General features: G+C 38.6%; 2 pseudogenes; one reads left to right on the forward strand and one right to left on the reverse strand.

The window, feature by feature from the left end:
- Window positions 1–882: 882 nt before the first annotated feature.
- LOC124974264 (RNA-binding protein with serine-rich domain 1-like) lies at window positions 883–2,686 on the reverse strand (annotated as a pseudogene).
- A 2,238-nt stretch (window positions 2,687–4,924) lies between these two features.
- On the forward strand, window positions 4,925–17,455 carry LOC124974265 (thiosulfate sulfurtransferase/rhodanese-like domain-containing protein 2; annotated as a pseudogene).
- The last annotated feature ends 468 nt before the right edge of the window (window positions 17,456–17,923 follow it).

Genomic DNA, 17,923 nt, shown 5'->3' on the forward strand with positions numbered 1-17,923 from the left:
AACACAACTCAAAACAAGTTTATAGTACTGAGTGTACAACAAGAAAGAGGAAATAGCAATGTACAGGTCTCCAAGTTATCCTGCAGGACCACCATGATGGCAGTCATGATCTCACAGAGCTGGCTCAAAACTTGCTCAACAATTTTGGAGAATAAGGGAAATGTGGGGCAGGGTTGCATAGCAACTAACAGGTGGGGGGCAACCCTAGAGGTTGGAAGAGTATTCAAGAAGCAGGGAAAAGACTAGGCTTAACAGGAATACGGGCTTGGTCCCCTTCCTGTGGACATAGCCCAGCAACAACAAGGGTATAACCAGGTGGGCCAGACTGACTCACGTCATCTGTGAAGAATCTGGGTCACACTGCCACCTGGAAGCTTGCTGGACCCTGCTGGCTCTGCCACTGAACAGACAGTAATGGGTGAGCTTTCTAACCAGAAAATTGCAGGGAACCTCAATGGGCACATCCCTAAACCATCAGCACTTCTGAAGCCAGAACCTGCCTGCAGAGGAAAGGCCACAACTGCTGCCTTTGAAGCCAACCCAAGCGAGGGGCCCTTTTTTTGCCAACCTTCCTTTAGCTAGGAAAGTGACAGCCCTGAGCTGGGTGGAACATAAGGTATAGATGAGTTTTGGTGGGTCTGTTTATCTGGAGCAGTTAGAATGGAGCAGTTTTTGTGATGACAGTGTCCTGCAGAGTAGGGCTGTCTGCTCATGAGGGACCTGTGTCTTGTAAAGCAGATCTCCTCCTCCTCTGTGGGGGTGACCTATGCCACATAAGCAGGTGGCATCAGCATTCTCCTGGGAAGGCTGAATCACTGGGGTGGTGGGTAGCCTAGACCAGGGGGCCAACTCAGCAGTAGCAGTGACCTCCTGGTCATCCATTTATCCTCCATCCATGTGCTTCAGTGGCTTCTCAGCTTCATCTGATTCTCAAACTCCATACATGCATAGCCTTTGGATAGATGAGGATGCACCCATTCTACAGGCATGTCAATCATTTTAATTTTTGCAAAGGTTGAAAATATCTCCATGTTGTTATCCTTGGTCACATTCCTGGTGAGGCTTCCAACATGCATTTTGGGTTCAGGGGAAGGGCTCTGCCTTTTGTTGTCCTTTTCCTGTTTTTGGTGGCTGGGCTTTTGGAGCAGGATTGCCACCTTTCCCATGTCTGCACCCAGAAGGACTGGGGAATCTAGAGGAACTGCTATAATTGGAGTTGCAGGATGTGCTGGAGCTTCCCCAGCACCTGGATGTGGAGGATGTACTAGAGACACTGCTGGAGCCTGTGCTGCTTTTGGATCCTTACCTGGAGGTGGAACTGCACAGACCCTTGGTACTGCTGCTGCTTCCACTGGAAGCATTATGCCTCTTCCAAGGCTTATCCCCGACATGGTTCTTCTCATTCATGTCCTTTGTGGTCCCTTTGTCTTTAGAGCGGTCCTTTCTTTTGATAGGAGGGGGGTACCTAATGCTGGACTTTTTATTAGTTTTTTTTCACTCCTATAAAGCTCTTCTTTTTCACTCCTGATAAATCCATTCTCCCCTTGAAGAGTTCAGAGCAGCAATGGTGGCTTCACTTATCTCAACTCTCACTTTTAACTTGAGTCTGAGAAAGGACCCATGGTGGGTTGCCAGTTACACTAAAGAGCAGCAATTTCTAGCTGACACCACCTCCTCCTGCTCTCCTCAGCTTCTCCCTCATGATTTATTCTTAAAATAAATTGTTTTAATTTCTTTTTATTTATTTTGATTTATTGCTAATGGATAGCATTCTTTTATTCTCTAACAAAAATAGTCACTCCCTACCTCAACCAAGGTCATGAGGACTTTTTCCTGTTTCATCATGTGAACTTTATCATTCTAGATTAGATAATTGTTCTAGGTTAAACTTAGGTCTGTCACACATTTGAATTAATTTTTGTTTGTTCTGTTATTTTTCTGCTGATGCTGTAACACATGTTCACACACAAGGTTGCTCCTTAAAGCAGACATTTTCAACCTAAAGGTTCCAGAGGACCAAAGCCTAAATCAAGGTGTTGTCAGGTCCCTGCTTCCTCAGTCACCTCTGAGGGAGAGCCCTCTCAACCTCTTTCAGCTGCTGGGATGCAGGTGTTCTGGGCTTATGGCAGCATAACCATAGGCTTCCCTCACTTCTTTCCTTGGCTATCTCCTGTGTTTCTCCTCTCTCATCTGTATTTCCCTTTCATCTTGTAAAAACACTCATCATTGAATATAGAGCCTATCCAAATAATCCACTACAATCTCATTTGAAATCCTTGAATTTATTACCTTGTGATGGTCCCTTAATGAAGCACATGGTCTTTTCTTACAGATACTTGTACAGGTTAATTGGAGTTCAGCTATAAGGTTTAAGGGGAGAGCTAATAAAGAGGCAAGCATACAAGATGGGAAAGAGCAAAAAGTGGCTTCCATGGGAAACCAGTCCAGTTTATTATCTATTCCAGAGTCATATCATATTACCTAGGTTACATGTTATAGTTAGCTTCCTGCATGTGCAAATCACATATCTTGCTTACACCACAGATTTCACTACTCCCAAAGGTTATTATCAAAAAATAATGTCTCCAGGACAGAGGATTTGCAGAGTATCTCTAAGCCATTCAAATGAGTACCTTTTATCCTGAGGAGTGTGCTTGACTTGAAGGATTTTCACTCCTCTGTACATTGGCTGACCTGAAATCCATGCAGATGCTGAAACCTATGACTTAGATGTGCATTTTGGCAGATCACAATGCAACCTCTTACACATGATGTGAGATGAAATTTGTAGGTCATTATTTTTCTATTTGGAATGTCACTTCTATTATTCTGTTGAAAAACCATTCACTCCCCATTGAATCATCTTAGAATCTTTTTTGAAAATCAGATTACCATTTGTATATGGATCTGTTTCTTTAGTTCCACTGACCTGTATGCCAACCTTCATGTTGATATCCTATGACTGATTAGTCTAACTTTCGTTATTCTTTCATCCCTGAGATCAGGTAATATAAATACTTAGGTCTTCCACAAAAATTATTTTGGCCATTCTAGGTCATTTGAAGTCCCACATACATTTTACAATCAGCTTGTTAATTTCTACAAAACAAAGTCTGCTGGGATTTTGATAAAGATTGTATTAGATTTATAAGTCCATTTGGATAGAAAGGACAGAAAGATATCCTTGGTCTCAGGAATTTCTGTTTAACAGTAATCACTGACCAATCTTTTTCCTCTGGTTGTAAGAAATTAGTGATATGAAGATTAAATTAAACCAACCAGTATGCTGTTGGGGTCCAGAGAGGATTCATTTGTGGAACATCCTGGCTGTAGACAGAGAAGTGTTGATCCCAGTCTGTGTCCAAAGAAGGGTAAAGAAAGACTGCATCCTGGCTGGTGACTGATTCTTAGAGAACAGGGTCTCCAGGCAGTGGAAAATCTTCTAGAAGATGAGAGGTAGGGAGAGTTTCCTCATGTGAGCTGGTTCACATGAGAAGGAGTAGGTTCACACGTTGATGGGACATGAGTCAAGTGAGAGGATGAGTGAATTTGGTTCTTCACAGAGAAGTTGAAAAACCAGATCCTTGTGGATTCTAGGGAGGTCCCAGGAAAAAGATGTCTCCCACAAGAAAGGCTGTGGGTAGGCTGTCTATCAATTATTTTTTCTCAGCATATAAAATATATAAAAACTCAAAACCACTTAGAAAAAACAAATAAACCAATAAAGTGGGAAAATGATCTGAATAAACACTTTCTTGAAGAAATACAAATGACCAATAAACATATGAAAAAAAGCTCAATATCATTAACCATCAAGAAAACACAAATAAAAATTATGAGATTTGATTTTATTCAGGTTAGAATAGCTATCATATCAAAATTAATGAATACTGACTAAGATATGGATAAAAAGGAACACGTATACAGTGTGGGAGTGTAATTTAGTATATTTACTTTGGGAATAGATTGGAGTCTTATCAAAAAACTGAAAATATAACTTTCCTATGACTCAGCTGTCCCAGATCTCAGTGTTTATCTGAGGGAAATTAAGTCTGCCCATAGAGATGTCTGCATACTTATGATGATTATGGCACTGTTCACAATAGCTAAGGTACAGAATCAAATTAGGTGTCTATCAGGAGGGGAATGGAGAAAAAAACTATGGTTACACATATGTGGGTGTGAGTGAGCATGTATATATGTATACATATACACATATATAGGTGTATGTCTATGTATGTATGCATATATATTTTATATATGTATATACATGTATACTTTATATACATATATACATAATTTCAATGTGATTTATATGTACATATATCTTCTTCATATACATAAATATATATATATATATATATATGTATATACACACATACATATATATGACAAACTATTAGACCATAAAGAAGAATGAAGTTCTATTATTTCCAGGAAAGTGGATGGAACTGAGGTTATTGTGTTCAATGAAATGACACAGAGAGACATGAAGACAAGTGTTGCATGTTCTCCCTGAAATGTGGAAACTTAAAAAGAAAGATTTGAAAGTAGAAGAAGGTTGCTAGGGATTGGAAAAGGTGCTGAGAGAGGTGGTATGAGGTCCACGTATGCGTGTGGAAATATCCCATTGAGTTTCCTTTCTTTGTACAATTATTATGTGATAGTAAATACCATAAAAATAAATACAGGAAATGTGACTCCTCTAAAAAATGTTAAAATAAAATCTTGGCTAATGGAGAAACTAAAGCATCTTTCTACACTATGTGTCCTTATGAACTGTATTAATGAACAAAGAAATAGACCACTTTTTTAGAGTCTGGGTACCTGAAAGCACTTTCAGAAGCTTTTTGTTAACCTCTTAACACAAAAAGCCCCTCATTCCAATGAGAACTGTGCAGGGACTCCACCTGCCCTTTAGGAGATGGTGAAAGTCACCCACACCCAGGGAGGTGCCAGTACTCCGAAGGTGTCCTTGGGTGAATTTGATGAAAGACATTGGGTGACATAAAATAGAAGTTACTACTTAACAGAGGGGAGGGGTGTGTGTGAAATGTCCCTCCCTGCAATGGAAAAGGAAAATGTTTTAATGAAGCTGAAATCTTTGACTGCATTCAAAAGATCAGTAGGGTACAGAGAAAATGTTTGTCAAATGTATTTTCTGCCAACTGCCACCACGAGAACCACCTGGGGGAGGTACAGTTGCAGCATTGCTGACTGTACCCTGGGGTCACCTTGCCCCTCTGGCTTGCTCTTACTGCCTTTTAAAACTACTGTGAGTAGATAATCCCACTGTCAGCTGTGTCCCTTCTGCTGGTTTTATGCCCTTCATTGGATTTCCGCCTGCCCCTATTCCTCTAGGATCCAAGTTTGGAGTTTTTGATCTGCTAACAATATCATATATTGCATCCTGTTGGACAATTCTCATTGTATTTTATGAACAAGAGGAAACAGATCCAGGAGCTCCTAGGAGTTCAAATCCACAAGAATGAAGACAAAAATTATGAAGTGTTCATATGCCATAATTTACATACAGTTTAAGCATACCCAATCTGAAAATGAAAATAGAAAATGATCCCAAATCTGAAAATTTGTGAACATCATAGCATTGCTCAAAACCTTTTAGATTTTGGAACTTTTTAACACTTACCTTTTTGAATTAGGAATGTTCAACTGGTAAAATGTGTTTAAATATTCCAAAATTAAAAATTCTGAAGTGTGAAATGATTCTTGTCTCAAGCATTTCTAGTAAGTTACTCCACTATACATTTTTGCCAAAACAATTATTGTTTCACATTAATGTCTATGTCATTTATTTTCTGTTTTTAGTTAATTAAAAGCTAAATGTGATTTTGTTTCAAAAGAGAAAAATCAAGCAAATGAATGTGATTTTTAATATAGAAGCTTGATTTTATTAATTTTATTTATTATGTGTTTTTTATTTTTAAATCATAGGCATAAATAGAGAATCAGAAGTTAATTCTGTGATGTAAAAGAATGGATTTTACATGATGATTACAGAATTGGACGCCCAGGGCCACCCATGAATGAGTTGTGTCACATTTTCTTGTAATGATGAGAAGAATGCACAATCTTCCCCAGGCTGTGGAGGACATGGCATCGTGTACTCAAACAGTCATGCACTGCTGTTGGCACATCCCGTGGACATGTCATGGTAGGCATAAAACCTAGAAGACATCTAACTTCCTTTTTGGTGCAGTGCCATTACCAGAGATTGAATCTTGGGGTGCTTTGAAACTGAGCCACATCTCCAGTTTTTAAATTTTTTATATTTTATTTTTATTAGGGTCTCCAGAATTTGTTTCTGGTCCTGAATTTCCAGAGACTGGCCTTGAATACGTGATCCTCCTGTCTCAGTTTCCTGATTGGTCGAATATAGCCATGCTCCATAATGCTCAACTCATCTAAATAACTTTACACTGGGAAATTATGAAGTCTATATTGAATTCAAGCAATTCAATTTTGATGATTGTAGAAGATAGGGTCGGTGTATACATTTTGGTCACTCTCTCAAACATTTAAAAATATGAACAAATGGTGCTGATTTTTAAACTGAAATAAATTGTTTCAAGCCGGTCTCCATACTTGGGTGATAAAGTTTGTCCCTAAGTGACCTCCATATACAGTGAACTGTAACCTCTCTTGATATGCAAATAAGGTGTAAACTATGTAACTATAGGAATTCCCTGGTAACCAAGCAACTATGTCTTAGCCAATCACAGCAGGGCAGCTTCAGGCAATCCTGTGCTGAGGACTGATCTGACAACGTGCCTGTGATCAAATGTGCTGACTGCTGCCAATCAGATGGTTTCCAGATGTAGTTTCATCTTTTCTGACTGAGTGTAATCTGTAGTGGTTAGGCAGTTAATGGTTTTTAGTCCCAAGTTCAACCTGGCACTAGAACCATTTCTTTTTACTTTCTCCTTTTTTTTTTTTTTAACTGCAAGCTTTACCTAATCATCTGCTGTCAGTTTTTGTTAAAATAGTTCCAATCTATGAACCAACTGTGAGAACATGCCTATGTTCCTTCTGACATTTCGGGACCAGAGACCATTTTCTTACCGTCTTTGATCCAACTAGGAGAAAGCTGAAGTCCCCAGTAACACTGAAGAGGCTGACTTGGGAATAAGTGTTTTCCCACCAGAGGGTCCAAAGTTAGACTATAGCTCAAAAGCCCTGAGGTTGGGAAAGAGATGGTAACAGCAAGAGTTCTACCCCCATGAGAGTTGATAACTGTGATGACCAGCCAGGAGATGTACAGGAGCAAGAGCCTGGAAACTGCAGTGAATGTCCATGAAATGTCTCCTGTGATCACATGTCCATTCCAGAGAGCATTCTTGTGGGTTCAGGGAAGAGCAACATCCATCAAGTGATATTTTCTTGCTCTTTTAGTCTCAGGGTAGTTGGCTGGAGTTGAAGTGGTGAGAAGACAGATCACTAGGCTGGTCTGGCGGAAGAGATAGATATATCAAATGCCAATCAAAAAATCTACATCCTGCTTGCTGGCCTGACTGTACAGGATTTCAGCAAGCCTGGTGTTCCTGGGAGAAAGTTCATGTTTCAATGCAGTGTCCTGTTTTGACTGTTAACATGGGATTGGCAATGTAATTACTGTAACCAGGCTTCATTTTGTGTTTGGAGGGAACCAGTGGATTTTTCTTTTTTAAACATAAGCTTGTAAGCTAAAGGAACCCTGGATTTCACCCAAGGGCTGGAGAGACAGCACCAAGAAGCAGGGGTGCATAGGCAGTGTGGACAGAACAGAATCATTTTGAAGAACTGCATGAGTGCAGCTCGTTAACCATGAAAGCAGCAGTAACTGGGAGTAGAGAAGACAGTTCTTTAACAACAAATTAAATTGCTAGAAAGCCACTAAATATCATGTTCAAAGAAGGGATTAGGAAAATTACTTGAAAGAATATTCATTTTCTTCTCAGAACTGTCTCTAGTAGGTATTAAACATGATCTTTTGTTCTAGAAAATTCATTGGTTAATTCTGGAAACAATATATGACAATTGTGTGTAGTTTTCAGTAGCAAGTAAAAGTTAAGTTGACAATCATGCAGTAAAAATATAAACAGTGGTAACAAGAAAATCATCCTGTTTTTGATAATAATAAGGAAACAAAAATAAAAACAATGATAAAATCATTCAGTAGGAATTATGCAGTGTTGTAATATTGTAACTCATTTTCCCTTCACTACAACATTATTAGCATTCATTCTCATTTTAGGAATTAACATTTGGAGATCCTGAATGAATTGCCTATGTCATAGACCTGGAATGTGGAAAGTTTCACTCACTCCAGGGACCACAGTGTACAAAATAAATTCAAACACTTTTTGAAGTTCTTCTTGATGTTGGACATAGTTATGTAAAGTGTTTGTAGCAATAGATTATCCAGGCATATAAAGAGGTGGTGGAATGGTCTTCCTTGCAGTGTTTCAAGAGGATCCCTGAACTGATAGATGTGTGTCACTTAAGATGTTGTTGATAAAATTTGTAGTGATTGTGACAACATCAGGGAACAGCAGGTGGCAGCAATTTCAAGTACTGGACAAAGGGGGAAGAAGAGTTTCAGACATAATGAGAGTGGATTAGGGTGGGAAATCTAAAACACAAACCTGTTGAGGACTGCAGGTCTGTGCCAGCCATGATTCCTAGAGGAGAGTTTAGCATTTTCTAATCCCCATTCACTGTGACTGGCACAGAATTTTATCACTTTCTGGTTGGTAATTTCACCTTGTGTTTTGCATAAATGTGGTTCCATGTGTGTGAGAAGCATGGCCCACATGTTTATGGGGAGATAGACTGTTCTGGGTATGACAGCTCAGTCTAGGGAGGGGCACCGTGGGAAACCTCTAAGTAACCACAGAGACCTCCACCTGTTTGCAAAATGTAGCAATCCACATTGGCCCTGGGAAAAATTACAATTTATTGCAATTGTAATTGTAACAGAAGCATGATTATGAATGTGACCAACCTTAGAGAACACAGGAAGAAGCCATTGGGACTGTCTGGAGTAGGATGTGTCACTGTTAATGTGATGAGAAGGAGAGATAGTGTAACTGTGTCTGGCGATGCTTGGAGTCATTTGTTTTCTGTGACATTCTTTAGAAGTAAAATGCTTAAAATTGTCTATCGCTTTGTAGTCTACAAAGGGAATTGTTATTACAGATAACATTGTAGAATTCTTCCCTGTTTTTGGTCTGTTTTGAGTTTTTTTATTTGCAACAGTGCTTTTTCCCTTGCAGTATGATGATCACATCGCATAGTTGAAAAACAGTCACAATGAATTGGGGTCTATTCAATGTGCTCATATTAACTTGAATGTCTTCAAAATCTGTTTCATTATGGATTCATATATGTTCATACTGGGTTAAGATGTCACAGTATTTTGGGGGACACATTGCAACCCATAACAAATAAGAAATTTCTCTATTCAGTTTTTTTTAATGGGTATTAGAACTTTTATTTTATTCTAAACAAATGGGATACATGTTGTTTCCCATTTGTACATGGAGTTTGTACATGGAGTAACAGCATACCATTTGTGTAATCATACATTCATATAGGATAATGAGGTTTGATTCATTCTGTTATATTTTCCTTCCCCCACCTCTCCCACCCCTCTTTTCCCTCTATAGAGTCCCTCCTTCATCCATTCTTGCCCCCCTCCCACTCCCCATTATGTGATATCATCCGCTTATCAATGAGATCATTCGTCCTTTGGATGTTTGAGATTGATTAACCTCACTTAGCATGATGTTCTGCAATTTCATCCTTGGCCTGCAAATGCCATAATTTTATTATTCTTTATAGCTGAGTAATATTCCATTGTATATATATACCACAGTTTCTTTATTCATTCATCAATCGAAGGACATCTAGGTTGGTTCCACAGTCTGGCTATTGTGAAATGAGCAGCTATGAACATTAATATGGCTGTATCTCTGTAGTTTGCTGATTTTAACTCCTTTGGTTATAGGCCAAGGAGTGGGATAGCTGGGTCAAAAGGTGGTACCATTCCAAGCTTTCTGAGGAATCTCCACATGACTTTCCAGAGTGACTGCTCTTATTTGCATCTCCACCAGCAATGTGTGAGTGTACCTTTTCCCCCACATCCTTGCCAACACCTATTGTTGCTTGTGTTCTTGATGATCGCCATTCTAATTGGGGTGAGATGGAATCTTAGGGTAGTTTTGATTTGCATTTCTCTTATTACTAAAGATGGTGAACATTTTTTTCATATTTTTGTTGATTGCGTGTGAATCTTCTTTTGTGAAGTGTCTGTACATATCCTTAGCCCATTTGTTGACTGGGTTATTTGTATTCTTGGTGTAGAGTTTTTTGAGTTCTTTATATATTCTGGAAATTAGTGCTCTATCTGAAGTATGAGTGGCAAAGATATTCTCCCATTCTGTAGGTTCTCTCTTGGCACTGCTGATGGTTTCCTTTGCTGAGAGAAAGCTATTTAGTTTGAATGTATCCCAGTTATTGATTCTTGCTTTTATTTCTTGCGCTATGGGAGTCCTGTTAAAAAAGTCAATAAATTAAAGATTTGGACCTACTTTTTCTTCTATAAGATGCAGAGTCTCTGCTCACATTTCAAGGTACTTGATCCATTGTGAGTTGATTTTTGTGCAGGGTGACAGATAGGGATTTAGTTTCATTGAATATGGATTTCCAATTTTCCCAGCACCATTTGTTGAAGAGGCTATCTTATCTCCATTGCATATTTTTGGCACCTTTGTCTAGTATGTGAAAATTGTATTTATTTGGGTTTGTGTCCGTGTTCTCTATTCTGTACCATTGATCTGCCTGTCTATTTTGGTGCCAATACCATGCCATTTTTGTTACTATTGCTTTGTAGTATAGTCGAAGTACTGGTATTGCGATACCCCCTGTTTGATTCTTCCTGCTAAGGATTGCTTTAGCTATTCTGGGTTTCTTATTCTTCCAGATGAATTTCATGATTGCTTGCTCTATTTCTGTAAGGTACATCATTGGGATTTTAATTGGAATTGCATTGAATCGGTATTGCACTTTTGATAGTATAGCCATTTTGACAATATTAATTCTGCCTATCCAAGATCATGGGGATCTTTCCATCTTCTAAGGTCTTCCTCAATTTCTTTCTTCAATGTTTGGTAGTTTTCATTATAGAGATCTTTTACCTCTTTGGTTAGAAGATTCTCAAGTATTTTATTTTTTTTTGAGACTATTGCAAATGGAGTTGTTTTCCTCATTTCCCTTTCAACTTTTTCATCGCTTGCATATAAAAATGCTTTAGAGTTATGCGTGTTGATTTTATAGCCTTCTATTTTGCTGAATTCATTGATGAGGTCTAGAAGTTTTATGGAAGAGGTTCTTGGATCCTCTAAATATAGAATCATCTCATCAGCGAATAGTGACATCTTGAGTTCCTCTTTTCCTATTCGTATCTCTTTAATTTCTTTGGTCTGCCTAATTGCACTGACTAGAGTTTCAAGGACAATGTTGAAGAGAAGTGGTGAAAGAGGATATTCCTGTCTTGTTCCAGTTTTTAAAGGGGATGGTTTCAGATTTTCTCAATTAAGAATGATGTTGGCCATGGGCTTAGCATAAATAGCCTTTACAATATTCAGGTATGTTCCTACTATCCCTATTTTTTCTAGTGTTTTGAGCATGAAGGGGTGTTGTATTTTATCAAAACTTTTTCTGCATCAATTGAAATAACCATATGATTCTTATCCTTAAATCTATTGACATGATGGATTATGTTTATTGTTTTATAGATGTTAAACCATCCTTGCATTCCAGGGATGAACCCCACTTGATTGTGGTGCACAATTTTTTTAATATGTTTTTGGATATGATTTGCCAATATTTTGATAAGGATCTTTGCATCTATATTCATTAACGATATTGGTCTAAAATTTTCTTTCCTTGATGTGTCTTTGCCTGGTTTGGATATGAGGGTGATATTAGCTTTATAGAATGAGTTCTTTAGGGTACCATCCTTTTCTATTTCCTGGATTACTTTGAGAAGTGTTGGAATGAATTCTTCTTTGAAAGTCTTGTAGAACTTGACTGAGAATCCGTCTGGTCCTGGGCTTTTCTGGATGGTAGATTTTTAATGGTTTCTTCTATTTCATTGCTTGATATTGATCTGTTTAAATTATGTTTGTACTCCTGGTTCAGTTTGGGAGGAGCATATGTCTCTAGAAATTTGTCAATGTCATCAATAGTTTCAATTTTGTTGGATTACAGATTTTCAAAGTACCTTCTCATTATGTTCTGCATCTCAGTGGTGTCTGTCATGATATTTCCTTTTTCATCATGAATTTAATAATTTGATTTTTCTCTCTCTTTCTCTTTGTTAGTGTGGGTAAGGATTTGTCTATTTTGCTTACTTTCTCAAAGTGCCAACTTTTTGTTTTGTCAATTTTTGGAATACTTTCTTTTGTTTCAATTTCATTGATTTCCACTCTGATTTTAATTATTTCCTGTCTTCTACTACTTTTGCAGTTATTCTGTTCTTCTTTTTCTAGGGCTTTGAGCTGTAATATTAGGTAATTTAGTTGTTGATTTTTCATTCTTTTCTGGAATGTGCTCCATGCAATGAATTTTCCTCTCAGTACCACTTTCATAGTGTCCCAGAGATTTTGATGTTGTATCATCATTCTCATTGAAATCTAATAATTTTTTTATCCCCTCCCTGATGTTTTTTGTTATCCATGTTTCATTCAATAGCATATTATTTAGTCTCAAGGTGTTGGAGTAATTTCTCTTTTTTATTTTATCATTGATTTCTAGTCTCAGTCCATTATGATCTGATAGAACAGCGGTGCCTTGAAGTAACCCACAATTATTGTGTTGTGGTCTATGTGATTCCTGAAATTGAGAAGGATTTGTTTGATGTACAGGGATGCACCATTGTTTGGGGCATAAATATTTACTATCGTCATGTCTTCCTGATTTATACTTCCCTTAAGCAGTATGAAATGTCCTTCTTTATCCCTTCTGACTGCCTTTGGCTTGAAGTCCACTTTATCTGATATAAGGATGGAAACCCCCACTTTTTTACTGAGTCCATGTGCATGGTAGGTTTCTTCCCATCCTTTCACCTTTAATCTGTGAGTGTCTTTTCCTATGAGATGAGTCTCTTGCAGGCAGCATATTTTTGGGTCTTTTTTTTAATCCATTTTGCCAGTCTGTGTCTTTTGATTGATGAGTTTAGGCCATTAACATTCAGGGTTGTTATTGAGATATGATTTTCATTCCCAGTCATTTGGCTTATTTTTGGTTTTCAACGTGGCTTGGTTTCTCCTTTGAGTGGTTTTTCTCTAAGGTAGTACCTCCCTTTGATGGTCTCCATTGTTGTTTTTCATTTCTTCCTTATGGAATATTTTGTTGAGAACATTCTGCAGTGCAGGCTTTCTATTTGTAAATTCTTTTAACTTCTGTTTTTCATGGAACGATTTTATTTCATCTTCAAATCTGAAGGTTAGTTTTGCTGGGTATAGGATTCTTGGTTGGCAACCATGTTCTTTCAGTACTTGAAATATGTTGTTCCAGGCCCTTCTAGCTTTTAGAGTCTGGGTTGAGAAGTCGGCTGCTATCCACATTGGTCTCCCACTATATGTAATCTGATGCTTTTCTCTTGCACCCTCAAAATCCTATCTTTATTTTGAATGTTAGGCATTTTCATTATAATGTGCCTTGCTGTGGATCTGTTGTGATTTTGTGCATTTGGTGTTCTGCATGCCTCTTGTATTTGATTTTCCATTTCATTCTTCAGGTTTGGGAAATTTTCTGATATTATTTCATTGAATAGGTTGTTCATTCCTTTGGTTTGTACATCTGTGCCTTCTTCAATCCCAATAATTCTTAAATTTGGTCTTTTCATGATGTCCCATAGTTCTTGGAGATTCTGTTCATGCTTTCTAATCATCTTCTCTGTTTGGGAAATTTTATTTTCAAGATTAAATATTTTGTCTTCATTGTATGAGATTCTGTGTTCCAGTGGTCTAGTCTTTGGGTGATGCTTTCCATTGAGTTTTTTATTTAGTTTATTGTTTTCTTCTTTCCAAGGATTTTCTTTTGGTTTTTTTATTTTTTAGAATCTCTATCTCTTTGTTGAAATGGTCTTTTGCTTCCTGCACTTGTTCTTTCAGCTTACTGGTATTATCATTCATTGCCTGCATTTGCTCTCTTATCTCATCCTTTGCTTCATGGATCATCTTAATCATGTATAATCTGAAGTCCTTTTCTGACATTTCTCCTAACATACTGTCATTGAATTCTATTAATGTAGAATCTAGATTTGTTTGGATCATTTTCTTCCCTTGTTTTTTCATGTTGTTCATGTATCTTCCCCTCTAGCAGTGCAGATCTGGGGTATTGCAGATTTCCCCCTATCAGCTTATAGAGGCCCTATAGGTTTCTAAAACTCTTTCATTAAGGGGAGATCAATATTAGCAGTGCCCAATTCAGACACTATGCAATCCTAGACCAAATGGCCCCTATGAGGACAATAACAAAATTGTTATAATAAACAGAATGAGTTCAAATATTATCTTCAGTAAAACAAACAGATTTGCAAGAAGGTCTGCAGTTTCAAATGGAGGACAAAGTGGATGCAGAGGGATGTAGAACTCTATTCTTTAAATGTTTTCAAATATTACAGAATTCTCACTTGCTGATTGCTCTAATGACTAAGTAACTATTTGTTCTAATTGTTCTTGATATCAATTAGAATCCTTTTCTTTCCTTTATTTCTTCTTTTTTTTTTCTTTTTAATTTTCCATCAATGAGTTTGCTAAGAAATAATTGCCTATTTCTGTTCTTAATCTTCTTGGTCCCTGTACTGTATACTTTTCTTCCTTTTCAGCTTTGCATTTTCATAAGCTCTCAATGTATCCACACTAGATACCACATCTCAGTCCTGGGAGTTCATGCTGTTGATTTTTATCTTTTCCATTTCATAAATCCTCTTAACCATTATCTGACCTTGGCAACACTCTAAAAACATACAATAGAGAAACATAAGTAAAGTGTTGCACTAAAGAGATAGAAAAATCATCACTGAATGTCATGAAGCATGTTCTCTATTAACATCTTCTCTTCTGATGTTGGTTAAGTGAGAAGTATTTTAAAACTCTCAGATCATCAATGCAGATACATATACATATATATATCAGATACATATACATATAGGGTATTCACAAAATCTGCACTATTTAGTTCTTTTTTGAATGTCACCCTGCAGCAGCATCCTGTTTTCATGCCATCCTGCATCAACCTGTCTTCTTTGACCTCTGGAAATGATTCATCTTCACCTAATGAGAGACACTTCTGAAGGGAGGCAAGCTAGAGGGGGAAGAGGCCAGGGTGCTCATTCCCTGAGCTCAGTGGTATTGCTTGGGCACAACCCTGGCAGGGACTGATTTCTGAGCCTACTGCTGAGGTGGCAGTATTTCTTCCATGGTGGCCTCATGCCAAGATCCAGGAGCATGTCTCTCCCTGTCACTCCTGGATGTACAGCCTCCTTTTAGGTGGTCCGTCAGTGGACTTCTCATCTTTGCCCACAGCTCTGTGTGAGGTCCCTGCCTCAAACACCCTTCATCAACCACCCTGTGTGTGCCATGTGTTCCAAGGTGGGGAATTTCTGACTTAAAATTTGAATACAAACCTCCTTTTTCCCCCTATGAACCTTGGAAGGAAAATAGACAGTCTGTGAGAAAGCACTCACCATTCAACCAAATGTGAAAATGGCTCATCAAAAATGATTTCCATTCAGAAAGTAGTTCTACATGGGTCATTCTACACTTTTCTAGGATGTTCAAGTTACATGAAGATAAAAAATGTTTTATTTGTTCAGTTAGAGCACCAGCATTTATTGAGCAACCCAGAAGGTGAGGCTTTGAGACCTATGGCAAGAATGCACGATGACTTCTGTAGCGAGGTGACTTCGCAAACCTAGTGAACTCACAGCCTGGGTGTGGGCTAAAGGATGAGAAAAGGCAACCATTGTCAGGCAGAGGCAGGTCCTCAGAGAAAAATCTGGGAAAGACTCTGGACAGGGTTGTCTTTGTCCTTTTCATCAAACCATATGAATGTAAAAAAAATGGTGGAAATGCTGTCATCAGCTATTCATGAACAAGACCAGCATCCATAGACATGTGGCAACACAACATGCTGATGAAATTTATCACCAGACTGCTTTTATTTTAAAGCAACTGGCTGCAACATTGAGTACCTCAAAGAGTATCACATCTGTGGACAAAAAGAACCCTGTAAAACAGTACCTTACTCGTAACCACAAGGTGTCTGTGTGGCTCCCTGATACAAACTGTTTTAGTCCTGATGAGCTGAAAAGTGACCTGGGCAGTGAAGAAAGTTAGATGCTACTTTATTACTGCTACTGTGACCTAGAGGATCCCCAGTGGATCTGTGCCTGGCAGACAATTCTGTGTCAGCACTTGTACCTCACAGGCAACATTGGAATTGCTACTGAAGGAATCAATGGGCAGTTGGTGGAAGCAAATTGACTACCAGACTCTATGTAGAAGCCATGCTTTCTTGTACATTATTTAAGAATTATCTTTGTAAGGAAGATTTTAAGAACAGCAGAGGAGGAGCTCACTGTTTTCCAGAATTGCGTGTTGGTGTATTAGAAGAAATCATGCCCATGTGGATCAGCCCCAATAAGATCTCCTACAAGAAGCCTGGAATCCATTTATCCCAAGGTGAATTTCATAAAGAAGTAGAAAAGTTTTTATCTCAGCCAAATCAAAAACAAAGTAATACTATTCTACTGGACTGCAGAAACTTCTATGAAAGTAAAATAGGTCAATTGCAAAGGCTGCTTAGCCCCAGACATCAGGAAATTCAGTTAGTTACTTTCCTAGCTTTGTTCACAAAAATCTAGAACTTTTCAGAGAGATGAGGGTGCTGATGTACTGCACTGGGGGCATCCATTGTGAGTGTGGCTCAGCCTACCTGAAGGCCAAGGGAGTGTGTAAGGATGTGTTCCAGCTCAAGGGTAGTATCCACAAGTACCTGTAAGAGTATCTCAATGGTTTTTATAAGGGGAAGTCATTTGTTTTTGATGAGGGTTATGCCCTGTGCTACAACACTGATGTGTTATCAGAATATTCATACTGTGGAGCACAGTGGGACCAGTATAAACTCTGCTCCACTCCCAAGTGCCACCATCTTGTTTTGAACTGTCATGCATGTCAAGGACAAGGATTCACAGCCTTTTGTGTCACATGTCAAGACAAAGGGATAGACAGGCTTCAGGACCTACATGGGACACTTTTAAAGAGGAATGTGAGTGCACAGCTGACTGCCATGCATCCTGAGGGAAATTTCACAGCATGCACAGCTCTCTGTGAACCCCGCACCAAAGCCCAGTGTTGGAGAGGTTGGGCCTTTGCTTGTGTAAGTGGTGCCTTTAGCATTCCCAAGCCTTCTCAGAGTCAGTGGGTGCCATGTATAAGAGAATGTCAAGGCTACAGAAAAGGAAATCAGAAACTTCATTGTCAGTCATTGCCATCATGGCAAACTGGTCACCATGTTGACGACCTACTCTTCACAAGGAGAGGGGAGACAGAGTCACATTTTGATCAATTATTTAAGTATACTAATTCAGAAGATGATAGAGCATGATAAACTGTATGGGATCCCAAAGCTTTTGAGGGATAGAGTCTTGAGCCTGGTGATTGCGTCACTCATGCTTCCTCTGTGCTGTGCTGCAGGCTCTTAGTAGTCATTGCCCTTGTTAGCAAACCTGTCCATTCTTCTGCAAATCTGTTAATTCTGGCCCTCAATATGGATTTCTAAACCAGGCCACTTAGGTCATCTGCTGCTTTTCCCTTCCCCATCCCATTCCCCTGCCTCTGTCTCTTCTCTG

Source organism: Sciurus carolinensis, unplaced genomic scaffold (assembly GCF_902686445.1).
Source record: "Sciurus carolinensis unplaced genomic scaffold, mSciCar1.2, whole genome shotgun sequence".
NCBI lineage: Eukaryota > Metazoa > Chordata > Mammalia > Rodentia > Sciuridae > Sciurus > Sciurus carolinensis.